Source organism: Narcine bancroftii, chromosome 3 (genome assembly GCF_036971445.1).
Source record: "Narcine bancroftii isolate sNarBan1 chromosome 3, sNarBan1.hap1, whole genome shotgun sequence".
NCBI classification, from domain to species: Eukaryota; Metazoa; Chordata; class Chondrichthyes; order Torpediniformes; family Narcinidae; genus Narcine; species Narcine bancroftii.
The window spans coordinates 53158605-53182031 of record NC_091471.1 but is presented as its reverse complement, the minus strand read 5'-3'; the positions used below and the strand labels follow the sequence as shown (position 1 = coordinate 53182031).

General features: G+C 43.2%; 1 protein-coding gene and 1 long non-coding RNA gene across 2 annotated transcripts in view; one reads left to right on the top strand and one right to left on the bottom strand.

Annotated features, from left to right (window-relative positions):
• LOC138756681 (AT-rich interactive domain-containing protein 3A-like) overlaps nt 1-23427 on the bottom strand; it is a 612036-nt gene that overhangs the window by 564570 nt on the left and 24039 nt on the right.
• Nucleotides 17298-21459, top strand: LOC138757182 (uncharacterized). Its single transcript, XR_011353405.1, has 3 exons — nt 17298-17449; nt 18897-18946; nt 21166-21459. It is a non-coding gene; the product is annotated as an uncharacterized lncRNA (long non-coding RNA).

Genomic DNA, 23427 nt, shown 5'->3' with positions numbered 1-23427 from the left:
TGCACCTGCTCCCCTAATTCATAATAATTTTACTTAGTTTTTAATATTTTTCCCCAATCTATATGTTTGTAATCTGTTATATTTATTTTTTTTTTAATTCTATAACAGTCTATATTTTTCTTGTGACCTTTTCTCTGGTATTATTTTTTCTAATTTTGCTATATCTTTCTCAAAACCATCTAGTTCTGTAATGTACTCTCTTAAGGTTTTTTTGTATAGGAAATAATTTGTCTTTTTGTTAAGCTTTAAGCCTATCCCATATCAACAAGCTATTTTCAGTAGGCAAGAGATTTGTTTCACAAATGTAATGTACTCTCTTAAGGTTTTTTTGTATAGGAAATAATTTGTCTTTTTGTTAAGCTTTAAGCCTATCCCATATCAACAAGCTATTTTCAGTAGGCAAGAGATTTGTTTCACAAAATAGTTCTGTTTCTTATTAAAGTCATAAAAGTCCTTCCTTTTCAACAGTGTGGCATTGAGCTGCCACCTATATAAACTTGCAATACATTATTGCAATAGTTAAAGTTAATGGTGAATGATCAGATTGAAGTCTCGCCTGATATTCTGTTGTTACCTCTACTTTTTAACTAGGTAGACATTAAGAACAAATCAATCCTTGTATGTGAATCATGTACCCTTGAGTGGAATGAGTAGTCTCTTTCTGAGGGGTTAAGCTACCTCCATATATCAATGAAATTTAAATCCTTCATAAACGATAGTGTTTTTGCAGCTTTTGCCCTTGTCACTGTTCTGGCTGATTTATCCAGTATTGGTTTGAAACAGAGATTAAAGTGTCTTCCAACCAATATATTTTGTCTTCCCTCTGCTGTTCTTCTTAATCTTTCATAATGGCTTCATCATCATAATTTGGTGCATAGATATTCATAAAAATCCATGATTCTGTGTAAATTTTACAATTTGCCATTACAAACCATCTGACTTGGTCAGTGTCTCTTCTACTATTATTGGCATATCTTTATTAATTAGAATCACTACTCCTCTTGCTTTTGAGCCAAATTAAGATGATATTACTTGTCCCACCCATTATCTTTTAAATTTAGCATGTTCCCATTTGGTAAGATGCATTTCTTGTAGAAAGACTATATCTGCCTTTAATTTTCTTTTCCCAGATGCACCAAGACCCAACTCTTCTTCACCAGCTTGTTTATCCCATTGACATTAATTCTAATAAATTTTAACATTCTATCCATATTGATTTTTCAAACAAATATTGTTTAATACTGAAACCATTTTGGTTGTAAAAATAATAGTGATCTTTCCCCTTTAAAAAAACATAAAATGTCCTTGCCCTGACGGTGACGTAGCAAAGTACTACTCACTGAGCTATGAAAGAAAGATGTACACATTGTAGAGCTGAGTTAAAAATTGATTCCTTCAGGCCTTTAACCTGTGCTTTACACTTCCATTCCTGTCACTAGAGCCGGAAGTGATGTCATCCCGTGTGCAGGCATCTTCCCGCGCTTGTAGCAGTGCATCCACCATTTTGGGTGTCAGTTCACTTGCTCGTAAATGGATCGCCACATGAACCCCCATCCCAGAACCAGCAATCCCACTCCAGGCATCCAAAGCCTATATCTATCTCTGTTTTGGCACTCTGGCCCTGCGCCATGGTGCCTGAACCTCGACTGGTTGGACCAAATCCAGATGGGCCCGTTTGAGTCGGTCTATGGTAAAGGCTTCTTCTCTCCCTCCTCTGTCTAAAATGCATGTGGAACCATTATGCCTCACCACTTTGAAAGGTCCCTTGTATGTCCACTGTTAAGGTGCCCAGCATGCTCCCCTCTGTATTAAGACAACCTTCAGGTCTCAGATGCCCCTAGGCATGTAGGTCCTAGTCTGACCATGTTGCGATGTTGGCACGGGTGTCAAGGTGCCCAGCCTCTTGCAGAGTTTCCCTAGGACTGCTACGGAGCCTCCTCCTACCCCTGTGGGACTGGCACTAATTCTCCTGGTACCACAAGGGGCGCACTGTTGAGCAGAATTCCCAACAGAACACAAGGCAGATTATCCACCCAGTTAGGTCCTTTTAGACATACCATAGGCCTGTGGAGCCTTTCCACCACCCTGTAAGACTCCAGGTGGGATGCAGTCATGTTGTGCAGCTAGGTTCCCAGCAGGCTGGCCAATGCTGACCATAGGCGAACTGGGCACCCCTGTTGGATGCAATGTGTCCCAGTAGTCAAAACCACGCTACCCATACACGTTTCTGTAGTTGTGTCCATGAGCAGAATGGCCTCTGGCCATCTTGTGAATCAATCCACCATGGTGAGCAGGAACCAGGCCCCATGTGACACCAGCAAGGGCCCAAACAATGTCCACATGTATGTGGTCAAACCTCCAACATGCCAGCTTGAAAGACTGTAGCGGGGCTTTTGTGTGCTGCTAGACCTTGAATATCTGACAATGCGTACATGTCTTCATTCAATTCCTGCTTCCAAAGGCCAGGCCACATGAACCTGCTGGCTACCATCTGGACTGTCATCCTGATTGATTGATGTGCATCAAAAACCCGAATAATTGGACGAGGTTGACCCGTAGATATGTTGCACAGGAGCTTCTGCTCCCCTGGGCCCTCCAGGATGTCTTCCAGCTGCAGCCCCTAGGCTGCTGTTCTGTAACATGGGATTTTGTCACCTGCTTGTTGTGCTTCCATGAGTGCATCATAGTCCACACCTTGGGAAAGGGCCTACACAGACTAGATGTTATAGCGCATCTGCTACAACGTTGGCCTTCCCCATGATGTGCTCAATGGCTGTCGTGAATTCCGAAATATACGACAGATGCCTCTGTTGACCAGCCGACCAGCGGTCCGACACTTTAGTGAAAGCAAATGGTAGCAGCTTGTGGTCCGTATAAAGGCTGTGAAATGCCTGCCTTCTAGGAAGTATCTGAAATGCTAGATAGCAAGATACAGTGCCAACAGCTCCCAATCAAATGCACTGTACTTGAGTTCAGGTGGCCTCAGGTGCCTGCTGAAGAAAGCCAATGACTTCCAATGCCCTTCCATGTGTTGTTCAAACACTCTTCTGACCGCTGTACTGGATGCATTCATTGTTAAGGTCATTGGGACATTCATTCTTGGGTGGACCAGCAACATGGCATTAGCCAAGGCGTCCTTGGTCTTCTCGAATGCAGCTGACGATTCCTCATCCCAAGTAACACTTGGCTGAGTTGATGGACAGACCGAATTCACTTAAATGCAGGTGGGACAAATGTTCCTTGCAGCTGCGACTGGCAATAAATATGTTGTCTAGATAACTTTAAAGGCAAAGTCCAGATTGTCTTCTACCTTGTCCATTAACCACTGAAAGGTCTGTACCACATTCTTGAGCCCAAAACACATCCTCCGGAACTCAAAAAGGCCAAAGCGTGTAATAAGGAGTGTCGTGGGAATGTCAACTGGGTGGACAGGGATCTGATGATATCCTCTGAGAAAGTCCACCTTTGAGAAGATGCGACTTCATGGAAGTTAGACGTGAAGTCTTGTATATGCAGCACAGGGTAGTGATCTGGTGTGATAACCTCATTCAACCACAAGGTCTCCCATCTGCCTGCTGCCTTGGACACCATATGCAGTGGTGAGGCTCAGGAGCTATCAAGCCGCTGAACAATTCTCATCTCCTCCATCATCTCCTCCTTGGCGAGATGGAGCTTGTTTGGAGGGAGCCTGCATGCTCGAGCATTCAGCCAGTATGTGGTGCTGCACCCAGTGCTTTGGCATTATTGAAGTGAATTGTGGTGTTACTATCAAGGGAAATTCTGCCAAAACCCTGGCGAACTCATTATCCAAGAGCGTGATGGAGTCCAGGAGTTGGGCCGGTGATCTGGCCTCCCTAGGGTCAAATTCCAGAATGTTTTAGCATGTGTCATGATAATGAATATGCATGATATGTATTAACCTGACCTGAAGTCAGATGGTATGCACTGGAGGTGAAAGGTGCAAGATGATGAAATAAGGGAAGCAGGAAAATAAAGACACTGAGATGTTCAACTGGTAAAACATGTGGTGATAGTGTTATTAATTTCACATTTCAGGCCACAAATGTGACATTGGCGACGAGGATAAACATTTTGGATTTTAAATGTGATAAACATTTTGGATTTTGAATCGGTGGCTTTGAGCTGGAAGGTTTCTTCATGGCAGTCACAGGAGCTGAATTTCTAGCACTTCGAGGTGTTCCTCATTTTGACCCGACGGGTGATGCAAGCACTGTGAGTGTGAAGTGGAAGGCATGGCTGGAAGTATTTGAAGCCTACGCCGACAGTCGTGGCCTATTTCTTGATAGCAGTACGGCGGAACAGAAAGCGCAGCGGAGGGCGTTACTTCTCTTCACCGCAGGTCCCGCAGTTCGGGAAACTTTTAAGACGCTTTTGAATACTGGAAGGAAGGAGGAATACCAGAAAGCTGTAGATGCATTGAATGCACACTATGTGGTGACACCGAATGCTACATTTCAACGCCATTTGTTTCGCAAAACAAAACAAGAAGATGGAGAAACGGTTGCCCAGTACTTGACGAGATTGCGGCAACTGGCTGTGGGATGCAATTACGTGGTAGCTGATTTGGACAACCAGTTATTGGATCAAGTTGTGCAGCACTGCAGATTAGACAAACTCAGAAGGCAACTGCTGGAAAAAGGGGGTGAGTTGAAACTTACCAATGCTTTAACAATGGCTGCTGCATTAGTGGCTGTTGAGGGGCAATTTCATACCATGAAACTGAAAGACAACTCAAGCCAGCCCAGTAAAGACAAAGTTGGTCAACAAGTAAACAGGCTCTTGCGTAGCCATAGCCAGCCAAGAAATATGCCGACACATGACTTGGAGTGTTACAGATGTGGAAACAGAGGTCATTTTGGAAAAGACCCATGCTGCCCAGCAAAAGGCAAAGTTTGTAGAAAGTGTGGCGGTAAGGACCACTTTGCAAAGAAGTGCAAGAGCAAGTCAAATGCAAACCAGAATGGGAAGAGTACAGCTTCTAAGGGCAAAGCTTGGGGGAAAGGAAAGTATCCTGGAAAGAAAGGCATATAGAAGGTGACCCAGAAAGTGACGATGATGATGACAACCAGGATAGGCAGAAATACTATCAGTTTACATTGAATGATGTACATCATGAGAAGGTCCCAGTGATAATTGGTGGTGAGACAGTTCCGGTCATTGTAGACTCAGGCAGTGACAGTAATGTAATTGACCGACACTTATGGGAGAAATTGAAAAGAAAAAAGATCATTTGTACATCAAAGGAGTGTTCAAAGAAACTGTATCCATACACAGTAACCAAGCCATTGCAAATCATTGGATGTTTCACTGCGACTGTTGAAGCTGGTGACAAGTACACCGAAGCAGAGTTTGTTGAAGCAGAGTAGACGCACGGCGCAAGACCTGGCAATACTTCATATTGGAGCTCGTGTCAATTCAGTTCAGTCATACAAGGATATGAAGCAAGAATTCCCCGCAGTTTTCCAGGGAGTAGGAAAGATGAAAGGTCGACAACTAAAGCAAGAATTCCCCGCAGTTTTCCAGGGAGTAGGAAAGCTGAAAGGTCGACAACTAAAGCAAGAATTCCCCGCAGTTTTCCAGGGAGTAGGAAAGATGAAAGGTCGACAACTAAAGCAAGAATTCCCCGCAGTTTTCCAAGGAGTAGGAAAGCTGAAAGGTCGACAACTAAAGCTAGCAGTGGACAAAACGGTCAAACCCAAGGCGCAACCAGTGCGCAGAACTCCATTTGGACTTCGTGGGAAAGTCGAGGCCAAAATCAAAGAGTTGATCGAGCAAGACATTATTGAACCTGTAGAACATTCAACACAAGTAGTGACCGTGCCCAAACCAAATGGTGACATAAGACTATGTGTTGATATGAGGATGGCCAATGAAGCTATAATTCAAGAACAACACCCCATTCCGACAGTGGAGGAAGTACTTCAGGAGATAACTACCAGTCAGGTGTTCTCAAAAATTGATTTAAAATGGGGCTATCATCAATTAGAGCTGGACCCAGAATCCAGGGACGTGACAACATTTGTGACTCACTGTGGATTGTACCGGTACAAGAGACTATCGTTCGGCATCAATGCAGCTCCTGAGATCTACCAGTACGAAATCCATCGAGTGATTCAAGGCATTCCTGGAGTTGCCAACATTTCTGATGACATCATAGTCCATGCGGCTACAAAGGAAGAGCATGACAGACAGTTGAGGAGTGTGCTATTCAGACTACAGGGGGCAGGCCTTACTGTGAATGGAGGCAAGTGCCAGTTTGGTGTCTCAGAGATGGACTTCATGGGACACAGGCTTACACGGGAAGGACTGAACCCAGCTGATGCCAAGGTGAAAGCTGTTGCCGATGCACGTGAACCCCAGAATGCAACGGAGGTGAGGAGCTTCTTGGGATTGGTTAATTATTGCACAAAGTTCATCCCTAACTTTGCTACACTGGCAGAACCACTGAGGAAACTAACCAGGAAAGGTGTACCATTCCATTTTGGCCCTGAGCAGAAGGAAGCATTCACAGCTCTGAAACAAAGTCTGACGAATGCCAATACTCTTGGGTATTATGATCCGGCTGCACCAACCAAAGTCATAGCAGATGCTAGTCCTGTTGGTTTAGGAGCCATGTTGGTCCAGATGCGTGATGTGGGACCAAGAATCATTGCCTATACCAGCAGATCTTTGACAGATGTGGAAAGGAGATATTCTCAGACAGAGAAAGAAGCACTCGGACTTGTATGGGCCTGCGAGAGATTCCATGCATATTTGTATGGCATTGAATTTGAACTCATCAAGGACCATAAACCATTGGAGGTGATCTATGCCGCCAGGTCCAAACCGTGTGCCAGGATAGAACAATGGGTGCTCAGACTCCAAACGTACAAGTACAGAGTAGTTCACATTGCTGGGAAAGCAAACATTGCTGATCCGCTGTCCAGATTGTTGAAAGATGGATACCCATAATCCAAGTCAGAATTGGGGACAGAAGCAGAGAGCTTTGTATGCTTCGTAGCTATTCAGTCGACACCGGAAGCTGTGACAGCGAGGGAAGTCGAGAGAGAGTCCGAACATGATCCAGAACTCATGAAAGTTAGAGAATGTATCCAAAGTGGACAATGGGACAAGTGCATTCACAAGGCATATATTCCCATTAGAGACGAACTTTGTTGCATCGGGCAGTGTGTATTGAGGGGGTGTAGACTGGTGATACCTCAGAGGTTGAGACCGAAGATCGTATCATTAGCTCATGAAGGACACCTAGGTATTGTTGGTACCAAGCAAGACCTCAGGAGTAAAGTATGGTGGCCAGTTGTGATAAAGACGCAGAGAAATTCGTCAAAACCTGCCATGGGTGTCAACTCACAAGTAGGAGTAATCCTCCAGAGCCGATCCGGAGTACGCAACTCCTGACAGGACCGTGGATCGACGTAGCTGTTGGTTTTCTCGGACCTTTACCAACTGGTGAGTCAATCATGGTAGTGGTAGATTAATCTACAGTAATCCCTATGAGTACTCTGTGATGAGGTCAACGACCACTGAAAAAACAATACAAGCATTGGCAGAGATCTTCACGAGATATGGATTGCCTGTTACGCTATACTCTGACAATGGTCCACAGTTCATTTCAGAGACATTTGCTAAAACATGAGGACCACAGGTAACCACCATCATAAAGTAACTCCTAAATGGCCGCAAACCAATGGGGAAGTAGAGAGACAAAAATCAGTCCATCGAAAAATGATTACGGATTGCTCATGCAGAAGGACAGAACTGGAGAGAAGCATTGCTATCCTATGTAGCTGTCTATCAGGCAATGCCTCATGCAACCACAGGAAAAAGTCCTGCAGAAGTACTTTTCGGGAGGAAAATCCGCACAAAAATGCCCGAAATAAAGGAAATCAGAACGACCAGGAGATGAGGGACCACGATGCTGAAAAGAAGGGAGCAGCAAAGCTGTATGCAGACTCGAAGCGTGGGGCCAGGTACTCAGACATCATGCCTGGAGATAATGTTCTGGTGAGGCAAGAGAGTGGTGGTAAGCTAGACACACCTTATTACCATCAACCCTACACTGTTGTATCCAGAAGCAGCAGTATGGTGACAGTCAAGTCTCCAGCTGGAGTCCTGTACAAAAGAAACGTGTCTGGTGTAAAAAAGTACCAATCCAGAGCGACACCAAGTAAAGTGATTGGAAGTCCAATACGAGATGCTCAATCTGAGGGACCAGATGATGTTCCAGAGGTAGTTACCAGCATTCCCGATGAAGTGGCCAGAGTACCAGAAACACCAGAGGCTGCAGCGAGCAGTGTTTCCGGTGCTGAGGGTGAACAACCAAGTTGCGACAGTAGCATTGCAGGAAAGCAGAGACGGGACAGGAAACCACCTAAACGATATGAAGATTTTGTGCCATATTTCTAATCGTGCCCGCATTATCACGAAAGTGAAAGTTTGTGATAGTTGGAATGAGTTTCAATGAAGCGCAGGAATGTTACTCACCAAGGAAGAGAAATGATAATGGGAACATTGGGACAGTGATTTGATCAATACATCATAAAGTACATGTATGAGTGCTGTATGAATTGCATTTTGTTTAGTCGACTATTTGGTATTGAAGTTGTTTTTGTTTTGAATTTGAAGTTGTTTTGTTGGTTCAGAAGGCAGGAAAATGCTATTGATAGTGTTAAAGTGTTTACATTTAAACATAAAGATATAAAGTTTATTTCTGGTGAAAGGAGGGATGTCATGATGATGAATATGCATGATATGTATTAACCTGACCGGAAGTCAGATGGTATGCACTGGAGGTGGAAGGTGCAGGATGATGAAATAAGGGAAGCAGGAAAATAAGGGAAGCACTGAGATGTTCAACTGGTGAAGCATGTGGTGATAGTGTTATTAATTTCACATTTCGGGCCACAAATGTGACAGCATGGACTAGACTTCATCCTTCCAAATCAACCAGTAAGCTGTGTGCCCGGAGGAAATAAGCACCCAGAAGTGGCTGCATGACCGTGGCCAACATGAAAGTCCAAGTGAACTGACTTGAGCCCAAATTCAGTGGGTCTGTCCATGTGCCGAATGTCCAAATATTGCTGCTGTTTGCAGCCCTCCATGTCAGTCTGGATTTTTCTTTATGGGTATTGTGGGAATCACGCTGATTTCACCTCCTGTATCCACTAATTTTTGTCAGCCAGAATGCCTATCCTAGACATACAAGAGGCAGTCTCGATGGCCAGCCGCCATAGCGGCAGCTGGCCCTGGCATTTCCCTGGAATGCGCAGGGAGGGCAACTTTTGCCCATACTTGGCTCCCTCAATGGGCAAAAGCAGCAACGGTTTCAAATGTACTGTACACATATACTGTGTATTCATGTGCACAAAACAGTACAGGGAGAACTTGCAAAATTACCTTTATTTCTGGAACACTGAGGAATTCAAACACATGTTCCTTCTAATATCTAATGAAAAGTTCAGTGGGATAAAAATCCTGATTTAAAGGATCACTCCTCCTGAACTGTAATTTTAAATATGACGTTGCCACATCAGATATAGAAAAGCAAACAATGACCGCCAGACACCTCTGATATCGTCAGAAATTCACAGGCAACTCTTCAACCTCTCCATCCTTCCAGTCAGATCACCAATAAACCTTTCACCTTCCAAGCCCATATGCACCATGTCCAGAATAGAGGTGGGTCTATAGCAGGTAAATGCAAACTGCATGTACAAAATTATCGATATCACTGGGATTTGATTTATGCTTCACCACCTTTTTCTTTCCAGTCACATACCACCTTAAGTAATCCCTATGCCATAGGTGCTCTGTGATTAGTAAGGGATTAGTTAAGGAGGTATGTGAGTGGAAAGAAAATGTTTGAAAACGATGGATGTACATAGACTACTAAAATGTCACGGATGACATTTCCACCAACTGATGATTCTCTGACCAAGGAGAAAAGTTTAAATATTACATTGACTAAATATTTGATCCAGAAATTTCAGGAGTCTGTCTCCACAAAGACAGTGACAATAATTTTGATCTTTCCTCCACAAATCGCAATGGATGTCCATCAGGTTCATTGTTAATTTTAAAATCATAAATGAAACTCTTAACCAACAGAATTAAGGTAGATGAATGATAGAGCAGGGTTCAGCCTTCACAGCAGTACAAAAAAAAATGAGATGTTTAATTTTCAACTCCTGATCCTACAGACATGTATACGGCGTTGAACTAAATGACCAAGTAGCAGCGATAGAAACATAAAGTAAACCATGTTGCAGGATGATTTCAAATATGCAACAACAGATTTCAACAAAGAGTCTGGGAATGGTAAAGATGTTAAACCTGGTGCTGCTCACAGACACTCCTACTTAACACATCAAACCATTGCTTAAACATTCAGTATCTTTCCTGCTGACGCACAGATTATAAAATCAGTTGGAAGCTCCTGGTCGCTTTATATTTATGGTGCATGTATCATTTGTATCAAATTATGACCAAAAAAGGAATTCGTCTCATCCTGATGACTGGAAATACTGCTTCTTATTTAGTTGTAATAATTATGTGCAAAATGTTAATAAAACAGAAATTATTCTGTTACGAAAAGAAAAATGTGAAAAGCTTCCTGATGCTTCCTTCATAAAAAATTAAGTTTAGTAAAATTCATTGTATTCAATACATCATAAATTACCAATACAGATCCGCAACAATAGACACTTACCAGAACAGTCAGACAATTACTGTTAATATAGAGAATAAGATGAAGCCTCTGCACTTTTGATTTGTTAAAGATTCACAAGTTTACCATTTCAGGACAACCAAATTCAGATGTAATAGATGCATGAACTTCTGAACTATTATGAAGAAATATAAACATTGCGGATCTAGATAATGAACTGTTCCTCATCAAAAATCCAAAAATAAATATTACATTTGAATTGAAAGTGATTAATTAAGTAAACACTGGAGGGCTCTGATGAGGTAAGAAGACAAGCACGGTACCTGGATTCAAGTGACATTCAGTCAAGTTCAGACTGACAAGGATGAAAATCTCACCTGCTGAAAGTGGGCCTTCTGTGGGGAAAGGCTGCAAAGAACAATTACTCCATTCAAAAGGTTGCAGGAGCCACAATACAATAATGATAATGAATCAATAATACAATACAATAATAATAATGAATCACTGAAGATAGCTGTCAGGCAAGGTGAAGAATGTCACACTCCCAATGCCCTCTTCATTTGGATGCTGAATTTAATGAAAGGATTGCAGTATGCCGACCTAAACTCTGCATCAATATTATCCCCCCCAGTGCTTTAAAAGTAGGAACCTTCCATGAGTAGAAAATGAACTATTATCATTATTGTAATGTTATAATATAAGAAAAATGAAAAATGCATGATGTACTTCAACTGTTGTCCATCTGAGGCAACAAAGAATCACTACGAGCATTGCCTGGCACCACGAACAACAAGGGAAAGAGAAGCAAAAGAATCCCTTCAGAGATTCTGAGTGTCCGTGAATTCACCACCCACTACACATTCTGCCTCAACAGCCGCACAAACTCCAGTTCAAACCATCGGCATCCCAAGCTCCAAATCCAAACCTCCGATACAATCAGGAACCCTTAAGCACCCAAGGTCCATCTTGCTCTCAGCACTCTCGTGAATCCCGGTTCTGATACTGCTTCCCATGAGCCGGTCTCCAGCAGCCCGCAGCCTGTGTGGGGGTCCTTCAGCAGAAAGTCACCAACAACCGCAGCCTATGTGGCTCTTTCAGCTGTTGACCCCTTCGATGGTCCACTTCCTGCAATGTTGTATCCCATGCTTCTCTTTCTCACTATGGGGGTGGGGGGGAGGGAGATTTGCTTGCGACAGTCCGCCGCTCTCCTGGTGTCTGCAAACCCTCGTGGTATGCTGCCCAGCACAGGCACTGCCTCCTTGGGCACAGGCCTTCATGGTTGCAGGATTTAAAAAAAAATATTATTGGCTTCTCTAACAGGCTGTGTAAATCCTATATGGAGCTGTCAGCATCAAGACTGGGCAGTAGAACCCTGCAGAACAGCACTGTGTCTCTGAACCAGTGGTAGCACTGCTGTTAGAGCAGCTCTGCCTTTCTTAACTTTTATTAACAAACCTTACTAAAAGAGCAAACATTTTTACCAAAATACTGAACGAGTTCACCAAACAGATTTATTTTGTGGTGTTTACTCATACACCAAAAAAACAAGATGCTCTCACCGACTCAGGTTGTGAATAAATATTGTATTTTCCCAGGCCTGGAATGTGTTGACCATACCCAATTCCCCCTTATGCCTGGGTCTTCCTGGACTATTTCAGAGGGAATGAGGTGGTGAGACCATGGAATCACAAATTAACCCTTCTTGGAAAGGATAGTAGATTTCATAGGAACATAGGAAGTAGGAACAGGAGTAGGCCCAAAATGGCCCATCAAGCCTGCTCCGCCATTCAATACGATCATGGCTGATCTAATTTATGACCTAACTCCATCTACCTGCCTTCTCCCCATATCCCCTAATTCCTCTATCATGTAGAAATTTATCTAACTGAATTTTAAATATGTTTAATGAAGCAGCCTCAACCACTTCCCTGGTTAGAGAATTCCAAACATTCACTACTCTCTGGGAAAAACTATTTTTCCTCATCTCTGTCCTAAATCTACTCCCCAAAATCTTGAGACTGTGTCCTCTCGTTTTAGTTTCCCTGGCCAGCTCAAAAAACCTTCCTACATCTATCCTATCCATACCCTTCATAATCCTGTATGTTTCTATAAGATCTCCTCTCATTCTTCTGAACTCGAGCGAATACAATCCTAAACGATTTAATCTTTCATCATAAGTCAACCCCTTCATCCCAGGGATCAACCTAGTAAACCTCCTCTGGACAGTCTCCAAAGTATATCCTTCCTCAAATATGGAGACCAGAACTGGACACAGTACTCCAGGTGCGGTCTCACCAGTATCTTATACAGTTGCAACATTACCTCCCTACTCCTGAATTCAATTCCTCTAGCGATGAAGGCCATCATTCCTTTTGCCTTCTTAATAACCTCCTGCATCTGCAACCTAACTTTTTGCAATTCATGCACAAGCACTCCCAAGTCCCTCTGCACAACAGCATGCTGTAGTTTTTCACCCTTTAAATAATATTCAGCTTTTTTATTTTTCTTGCCAAAGTGGATAACCTCACACTTACTAACATTGTACTCCCATCTGCCAGACCTTTGCCCACTCATCCAGCTTAACTATATCCCTCGGCAGACTCTCCACATCCTCATTACAATTTGCTCTTCCACTCAATTTGGTGTCATCCGCAAACTTTACTACACCACATTTTGTCCCCTCCTCCAAGTCATCAATGTAAAGATAATAAATGCCCGAGCACCAACCCCTGCGGCACCCCACTTACCACTCTCTGCCAACCTGAAAAACCAGTTTTCCTTTCTCATCCTCCAAGGGTCCTATGTTAACTCTGGCCACCCTCTTCCGTTTTATATATTTATAAAAGTTTTTGCTTTCTGTTTTTATATTTTGTGCCAATTTACTTTCATAATCCTTTTTCCCATTTCTTATTACCCACTTTGTAACCCCTTGTTGTCTCAAAGTTTTCTCAATCTTCCAGTTTCCCACTGCTCTTTGCAGCTTTGTACACCTGTGCCTTCAATTTTATTCTCTCCTTTATTTCCTTTGTTAACCACGGTTGATTTTTCCCTCCCTTGCTGCCCTTTTTCCTGACCGGAATATATTTTTGTTGAGCATGACAAAATATTTCTTTGAAAATCTTCCACTGTTCCTCAACTGTTTCATCAATTAGCCTGTGCTCCCAGTCCACTCTGCCCAATTCCTCCCTCATCCTATGGTAGTCACCCCTGTTTAAGCATAATCTATTAGTTTTAGATCTAACTATTTCCCCTTCCATCTGAATGAGAAATTCAATCATACTATGATCGCTATTTCCCAGATGGTCTCTGACTATTACATCATTTACTCTACCTATCTCATTGCACATTAGATGCAGGAGAGCATTTTCTCTTGTGGGTTCCTTAACATGCTGCTCAAGAAAGCTATCGCGGATGCATTCTATGAAGTCCTCTTCCAGACTCCCAAGACCAACTTGATTTTCCCAATCTATGTGGAAGTTAAAGTCCCCCATGACTACTGCCATATCATTATTACATGCCTCACTTATCTCTCTATTCATTTCCTGTGCCACTAAACTGTTGTTATTTGGTGGGCGATAGGTAACACCCACCAATAATTTCCATCTCTGAAAGCTATGAATGAACCCAACAGCTTTGCAGCTTTAAATAATTAATTGAATTTATATTGCATAATAGCCATGGTGGGCTTTCAAACCAAGTTCCTGAATAGTCAGTCAAGACCTCTGGATTACAACACAAGTAACAAACCATCATGCCACAGTGAAATGCAAATTTGGACCATCAATTGTGAATGATTGTTTCTTCAATGAATAATCAATGATGAAATAAATCACAAATTACTTTTGGGGTTAGAATACTTATATTAGGATCAAAAGATTCAATGGTGATGGAGTGACAATAAACTAAGACAATGATCAACTCATCATAGAAAATGTAAAAATTTTCAGAAGGGAGCCAACATTGCCAGGTCTATCACAGGCTCCACCCTCCTATCCACTAGAGACATCTATATGAAGAGCTGCCCAAATAAATAATTAGCATCAAAAAGGATCCACATCTCCCTCGTTGCAGCCTCCTTTCACTGCTACCTTTCGGACGAAAAAGTAGAAGCCTTAACCCCTTGGACTCTGGGCATTTTTAACCTTTTGTAAAATATATTCTGGACAGGGATCCATGGGTAAACTGCAGCATGATACACCTGATGGTTGGCAATTTTTGTTGAGCATGTTGTGTATATGCTGTTATGGAGTCCAGAGGACCCCAAAAACAAGCAGTAATACATATGCACCACAACACAAAGGGGGTACTTAAAAGTAGTTTTTAATTATATTTGAAGAAGAAAACAGAATTAAACTTTATTACTATCAACTTACTTAAGCACCCCCCCCCCCTCTGATACTAAGCGCAGGTGTGTGTAATGCGTATATAAGCTAAGAAAAGTTATTTGGATCACAGTCCAATCTCTTGTACTGTGCACAGAAGTTACCATTAATTAAGTTCACCAGTCATTAGTGCTTAACAGGTAAATTGTTAACACTCAGGAGGGTTTTTGGTAGTTTTCAGAGATAATTCTTTTTTTTTTTCCAGGACACCCACACCTGATTCCTTTCCAATCAGTCTTGCTAACGAAACTTGCCCCCTTTAGGGTTCTCCATATGATCCTCTTTTTTTCAGGTCACCTTTCAGACAGCTAGTCTTCTCCTTTGACCAGGCAGTCTTCCTAAAGTTTGCCAGCTTGTCACCCTCCCCCACCCCCTCCCCACCCCTCCCCCTGCCCCACCCACCCCCTCCCCCACCCACCCCCTCCCCCACCCACCCCCTCCCCCACCCACCCCCTCCCCCACCCACCCCCTCCCCCACCCCCTCCCCCACCCCCTCAGCAAAGTGGTCTGGAACCTCCTCTTACGACACTAATCACAAACTACTTCGACTCTACGAAAAGACTTGTCTGCACAATTGTAATGCCACAATTATTTTGTTCTTGCACTATGCAAACTGTGAATATTAATTATATCTACATTTTGTATTTATTATCTTTTTAATTTAATTGTAATATTATAGTTTTTTTCATGTGATACCTGTTCATCTGCAGCAAGAATTTTGGTGTACTGTATATGTATATTGTACAATTTACAATGCATATAATAAATTAATTGTCATCAAGAATGTGTTGTCTTTAAATATAAATATTTCATTATTTAATGTATACTGCAAACTTTTCATCAACAGAATTAATGGTAACTCATCTTTGGATCTGACCTTAGCAAGCAAGAATGCTCCTTCTGAGTCAACACTGATGTGTTGAGATTAAACATGTGCTGTACTCACAATTTGGGAAATATTCCCCAAAAATATGTGTGCCAAGAAGGAGCATTCCTTTGGTTTGAAAATGTGTGGAGCATTGGCTTGAACCAAAGATACAAAAGGTAACACAAAGGGGAAGCTGAGAAGGAGAGTGGGTCGTCAGGTGCTTATTTACCTTGGTTCAACTTCAACAAAACTCCACCACACATCATTCGCAGCTTGGGGCTAATTACTCCTGACAAAGAGCCTTTCTTTGTGAACCCACACAATTAGAGAAAGACTGTGAATACGATTACAACATTCAAGCAAAGCAGAAAGAAATTTCTACAACGCCCTGACCACTGACCCAAGGCATTCCTGATTAAGAAGAGCAGTGACTAGGTTAAACCATCCACATTCACATTGGTGTCAAGTTCTGAAACTGTGAAATTCACCCCATTTACTTTGCAGAACTAGCTTCCACTGATACCGCTCAGAAATAGGGGACACTTCTGTGCATTTTAACTTGATGCCCCTCGATCTTCCTGACGTCAACATGCGTTTACAGGCGAAGAAAACCACAAAATGCACTTTTGAAGTTTGGGAGTAAGCTGGATCCTCATTCTACATAAAACCAACATTCAACTGTCTCTTCTTCCAGCAGCTCTGTGATCTTCCACATAAAGAGAAAAAGCATCTTCTTAGCAGCTCCACCGCATCCACTGATGTTAGTGATATACCGAGACATCAATGCAGGATCTTTTACTTATTCAAGGTGCGAAATTGGAATGTTATCAAACAAAGTTAACATTTCAGATCAAGATCTTTGTCAAGATGGTGGGTTCTAAGAAGTGGCAGATAAAAAACAGTGTTAAAAAGGTAATGAGGTTTAGCGAGAGAAATCCGGTGTTGTAACAGCTCAAATTTCCTATTAAAATTAAATTTTGAGATCGTTCAGAATTTTGGTGATTGAAGGAACCAGACCAATGCCTTGAGTGAATCTCATTTGGGATTTACATGAAGTATCACATACATTTTACACTATCACTCAAAGGAAAGATTGACCCCATGGAGAGAAACACCACAAAAACTTATCATCTTGAACTGGTGCTTCCTTCAAGAGTCACTAAATTTTGCAATGTGCATGAATGATGCATGAAAGATAAGCTTAAAGAAGTAGCAGCAACATTGTTCAAAGTAATGACTATAATATTTGCCAAGAATGTCAAAGTTTTGTCAAAGAGAACGTAAAGCTGGGCAGAGTGTGCAAGGATTATGACATCATAATGAAAAGATTTGATATATTAGAATTAAAAACATATGGAGGAGGTAATTTGGTGTTAGTGACAAGATGTGCCTTCCCATCCCATCTGTCCTTTGTGGAGAGAAGCACACATGGACTGTTAGGAACCTTGATGGACAAGTTTTAAGTCTCTAAATCTGATCGCTCTTTTCCATACTTATCCCTCTAACTTCCAGGTACTCCCACAATGTTTAATAGCTTCAAAAAAAAAGGAAACTTTTCCTGGGGTTAAAGCCACAAAAAAAAAGGCTTGGATAGAATGGACATGGAGAGGATGTTTCCAGTCATGGGAGAGTCAAAGATCAGAGGCCACAGCCTCAGAAGAAAAAGACATGCCCTCAGAGGAGGAGGAATTTTCTCAGCCAGAGGGTGGGGAATCTGTGGAATCCGTTGCTAGAGACGGCTCTGGAGCCCAAGTCATTGGGTATTTTTAAAGTGGAGCTTGATAGGTTCTTGAAATAGTAAGGGTGGCAAAGATTTTAGGGAGAAGGCAGGAGAATGAGGTTTAAAAAAAAAGAAAATACATCAGCTATGATCAAATGGCGGAAAGGCTCAAAGGGCTTAATGGCCCATTTCTGCTCCTACATCTGATAGTCTTACAATTCCATCTTGAGTCCTTGCTGGGTCTTATTTCTCCATCTCCCAGGAAAAAAAAAATAGCCACATCTCTCGCTGTGCCTGGTTTCTCAATGTAAAGAAGGGAGCAAGTTCTGAGCAGTGCTGCTTGGCACAATTCATCAAATGGAATGGGCAGAAATGGTTGGCGTAGCAGTTAGCACAATGCCATTACAGAGCCAGCAATCAGGACCAGGGTTCGAATCCCACACTGTCTGTAAAGAGTTTGTGCGTTCTCCCCGTGTCTGTGTGGATTTTCCCTCGGGAGCTCCAGTTTCCTCCAACAGTTCAAAATGTACCAGGGTGCAAGTTAATTCGGTGTAATTGGGCGGCACAGGCTCGTTGGTCGAAAGGACCTGTTGCCATGCTGCATGCCGAAGTGAATTTTCAAGCTTTCCATTCACTGCCTATAGAGAGGAGGAAGCCGAATTAAACAGTATTTTCAAAGGGGGATTGTAGAGTGATGAGCTAGTTTGGCCTTCTGTATAGGAACAGACCATTAACTGTACAAAACACAAACAGAAGTTCAGGCAGCATCTGAGGAAAGAGAAAAAGAGCTAAAGTTTCGGCCTGATAATCCTTTGACAGAGCATCCCTTAAGCTTCCCCATTAACAACCCATTCCAACTGCAATCCCACCACAACCTAACTGTATTCCCTTTGTCTTACCCATCCTTCCACCTCTCCACAACTATAAACGCTTTTTTAAAAATTTTCTCTTAGTCTTGGCGAAGAGTCTTCAACCTGATTTTTTTAAAAACTGAAGTGTTGACAGAGTGCTCAGCCCGAAGTGTTAACTCGGTCTTTCTCTGCACAGTCTCTATTTGACCTGCTGAATGAGTCCAACATTTTCTGTTTCAGATTTTCATTTACTTTGGTTTTATTATGTGCATAGAACCCAAGTTAAAATACAGCTTTGTCTCCACAGTAGTTGAGTAGAAGACTCAGGAGTAGAATTTTAAAATAAGGTGGGATGGTGATGTGACAGTGGAAATTGTATAATTTATAGGGATGGAAGAAGGTGCTGCGATCATTTGGATTACTTCATCAATGACCCAGGTAAGTGGCCTCCTCCAGTTCTCTGAAAACCTCTGGTTAAAGAATCTCTCTCATCTAGGTTTTCTATTTTTTCCTTTCAAGCAACTCATTCCTTTTGCAAAAAAATTATCATCTCTGCTTTAATGAGTGTGTGTTCCATTTCCAAAATGATACCCCATGAAAATAATTTCTGCTAAGCCCCCTTTAACAAACATTTTCTATTCTGTACCTATCACAATCTCAAGACATCCACAAGCACTGGGGAGCCTATGAAGATCTTTTGAAGAGCTATAACCACTGAAATGCAACCAGTTTGTGCACATCAAGGTCAAACAACAATGTGTTAATGACAAGATGATCTATATGTGATGATATTGACTGATGGATGAATATTGGCAATGATACTAGAAATGATTTCTCAGTTCTTCAAAATAGTGCAGAGCATTGCAATGGATTCTGCGGCTTGTGAAGTGATGGGTTTTTTTTTGTCTCTGATACTTTTCCAGCAACTTTTCCTTTTCTCTTGCCATCTGTTAAATGTTTGGTAATCTACTATGCAACTTTGTAACAGACACAAAAAGAAAATTAATGCAACTTCTGGAAATATGAAATAATCAAGGTATGCTGTAAACATCTGTGAAGAGAGCATACAAGAGACAACATTTCAAGCCATTAATGAAACCCATCTGAAACATTAATTTTACTTCCCTCTCAACAGATGATCAGTGTATCCAGTATTTTCTTCTTTTAGCAACAAATTTAATAACCTTTAAGAAAGTTTCAATGATTTACTCAACACAATGAATTGACAATATTTCCACATTAAATGATTGTTTTCCACCCATTCACGCTTCGAAAACAGGAACCTGAGTATGATCACACAATGTTTCTGTTCCAGTGCAATTTTCTCACTTTTCAGCCTTGCCTAAAGGCAGAAGGGTAAAGTCGGAGTGAAACAATTTTAGGAACCTGCTATTTTTGGAATTATTTTTCATTTTCTAGCAGTAAATATGCGCTTCATAGTGAAATTACAAGTAATTCAAGCTTCCAAAAAAAGTAGTATTAAATGGTATTTTTGTCCATTCTGCAGATTAGCATGCAGATGTTATTTCTATTCAGCTATCTTAACTGAAAGTAATAAAATGGGACATCTTGAGATTTAATTTTCTAGAGTTCTAATGTTTTAATGTTTTAATGTTTTCTAGAGAACATTTCCCAACCCGATTTCCTATTTTTCTGCCAGCAGACACTGCTTGACTGCATCTTCCCACGATGGAGGGATTTGGTCCAAATAGGTTTTCCAGGTCACTTCACTGCATTGATCTGAAACTCTGAATCTCTCACTATTCACTGGGGTTAACTGTTCTGGACATTACACTGCAAGCAACACATGAATCTGCAACACTTTCTTAGGATTCTCCAATTGTATTTCCACTCCTGCCACAGTAACGAAGCACCCACCCCTGCCACAGAAACAAAATTTCACACCTGCAACCCCTTCCCCATGACTGTACTAAAATAATCCCACCTTTGCTACAAGAATAAAACAATGTCACCCTGCCTCAGTACTAAAACAGTTGCACCCTATCACAGTACCAAAGCAACTCCATCCATATTACAGTACCAAAAGAACTCTACCCCTGCTGTAGTATCATAAGAATGCCACCTCTGCAACAGCAGTGAAGCAATCCCGCTTCTGGTACAGCGCTAAAACACACCATGATACAGTACCAAAACTCCATCCTGTCAAGAACTAAAACTCCACCCCTGTTACAGTAATGAAACAGCTAGAAGCTTTGGGAAATCTACATTCCTTTGCATCTTACATTCTCTAATTTCCTCTGCCATGACAATTTTCATAGGTTCTTCATCCACTAGCCCTTGACAAAGGAAGTTCTGAAGTGAGAAAAGTTAACCTCATCTCCATAAATGGGTAACCTCTTCTTTTCAAACAGCAAACTCTCACTCTAATTAGCCGATTTTATTTTTCAAAAATCCTCTCCACATTGGCCTTGACAAGACCATTCATAATCTTTCAAGTTAATCTTCTCTCACTCTTCTGAATTCCAGCAGATAAAAGCACCCCCTGGTCAACCTTTCTTCATAAAACAGGTATTAGTCTAATAAATTGCTTCCAATGTATTAATATCCTTCCTTAATTAAGGAAACTTATCATGCACAGAGAGTCTCCAGATGAGGTCCCACAAAGTCAAACTGAAATACTATCTTTCCTCCTTTAGGATCTCAGACTGCAGATTGATCCCTGTGGTTCCATTTTTTGTGGAATAGTCCTATTGAACACAAAGGCCCTTTATTCAACATGAAAACAGTTGCATCCATCGAGTAGCTATCTCAATCCTTGAGAAAAATGCAAATTACAATCTCTCAAACAATGGAAATCAAAGTTTGTACCAATTTGCTTCCCATTTTTTTGTCAACACATTCAAGTAAAAGCTTCTCTTCAGAGCTGTATTCTTGTAGGCAATATAGTTGCAAGTGCAACTATAGAAATAAAGATATTAAAGTTCAAATATCATCATGTTGGGAGGGGTAGAACTCAAGTCTTTATACAACCAAAATTCCAGAACAGACAGGTCTTCTACATATTTGACATTTATGTGTTTTTCAAGTGGTTCCCTCAATGCCTGGATTCAAGTATAACTTGTTGAAGTCAGTCTAATCGACACAACAACAACTTTAGAATGGAATGGGTGAATTTTCCATTTGAACTGATGGCATGCCCACTTAGCATTCACAGAAGCAGGTTACTGGCAGCAGTTTGCCTCTCCCAACATGGGTGTCAGAGTCTTATGTTGCACATCAGACAGCCTTTGATATTTTGCACCAGATTAATTGATGAAATGACCTTGAACTCACAATAAAGCCAGGAAAAAATGGAAGTGTTCTCCAAGTCACACAATAAGAAGGATGGTCACCACCAGCTCCAACCCAGCATTCAATCCTACCACGAATACAGTGTATAATGTATCACTGACCCAGTTTACTCTGCACTGTCCAAATAGTGGGCTGACAGATCAAGCAAGCAGCTTCAGGATGCACTTTTGGAATGAAAAAGATGCTACTGCCATTTATGTGAGCTCCTGGAACAGGTGCATGGGCCGCCAATAATCTGCGATCTTCAGATTCATCCTATGCAGTACCTGACATATATTAAAGTACATATTGACCATTGAAAGCTCATTCACCTGATAGTAAAGGAGTGTTTGAGACAGCTAGAATTATTATCTGAGTGATAGAAGAAAGCATTCAGTAGTCTCCCCGCCTCCTCCTCCTCCTCTCCCTCTCCCTCCCCTCCTCTCCCCCTCCCCCTGCTTCCTCCCCCTCACCTCCTCTCCCCATCCCCTCCACTCCCTCCCCTCCCCTCCACTCCCTCCCCTCCACTCCCTCCCCTCCCCTCCACTCCCTCCCCTCCCCTCCACTCCCTCCCCTCCCCTCCACTCCCTCCCCTCCCCTCCACTCCCTCCCCTCCACTCCCCCCTCCTCCTCCCCCTCCTCCCCCCCCTCCTCCCCTCCCCCCCTCCCCTCTCCCTCCTCCCCTCTCCCCCCCTCCCCTCCCCCCCTCCTCCCCTCTCCCCCCCTCCTCCCCTCCCCCCTCCCCTCTCCCCCCCTCCTCCCCTCCCCCCTCCCCTCTCCCCCCCTCCTCCCCTCTCCCCCCCTCCTCCCCTCTCCCCCCTCCTCCCCTCTCCCCCCCTCCTCCCCTCTCCCCCCCTCCTCCCCTCTCCCCCCCTCCTCCCCTCTCCCCCCCTCCTCCCCTCTCCCCCCCTCCTCCCCTCTCCCCCCCTCCTCCCCTCTCCCCCCCTCCTCCCCTCTCCCCCCCTCCTCCCCTCTCCCCCCCTCCTCCCCTCTCCCCCCTCCTCCCCTCTCCCCCCCTCCTCCCCTCTCCCCCCCTCCTCCCCTCTCCCCCCTCCTCCCCCCTCCCCCCTCCTCCCCTCCTCCCCCCTCCTCCCCCCCTCTCCCCCCTCCCCCCCCCCTCTCCCCTCTCCCCTCTCCCCTCTCCCCTCTCCCCTCTCCCCTCTCCCCTCTCCCCTCTCCCCTCTCCCCTCTCCCCTCTCCCCTCTCCCTCTCCCTCTCCCCTCTCCCCTCTCCCCTCTCCCCTCTCCCCTCTCCCCTCTCCCCTCTCCCCTCTCTCCTCTCTCCTCTCTCCTCTCCCCTCTCCCCTCTCCCCTCTCCCCTCTCCCCTCTCCCCTCTCTCCTCTCTCCTCTCTCCTCTCTCCTCTCCCCTCTCTCCTCTCTCCTCTCCCCTCTCCCCTCTCCCCTCTCCCCTCTCCCCTCTCTCCTCTCTCCTCTCTCCTCTCCGTTACTATTCTCTGATCTACTATTGTAATGAAATGGTATTGTATGTACTGACCAGTACAGGCACAGGCTTGCCCGCCCTCCTGATGACATCCTCTCCTAGACTCCTCCGTGCACTCCTCCCCTGTAACCCAGGTCATAAAGGTCGATCCGCTTCTTCCTTCCCTGCACTTCCCTAGCTTGGGTCA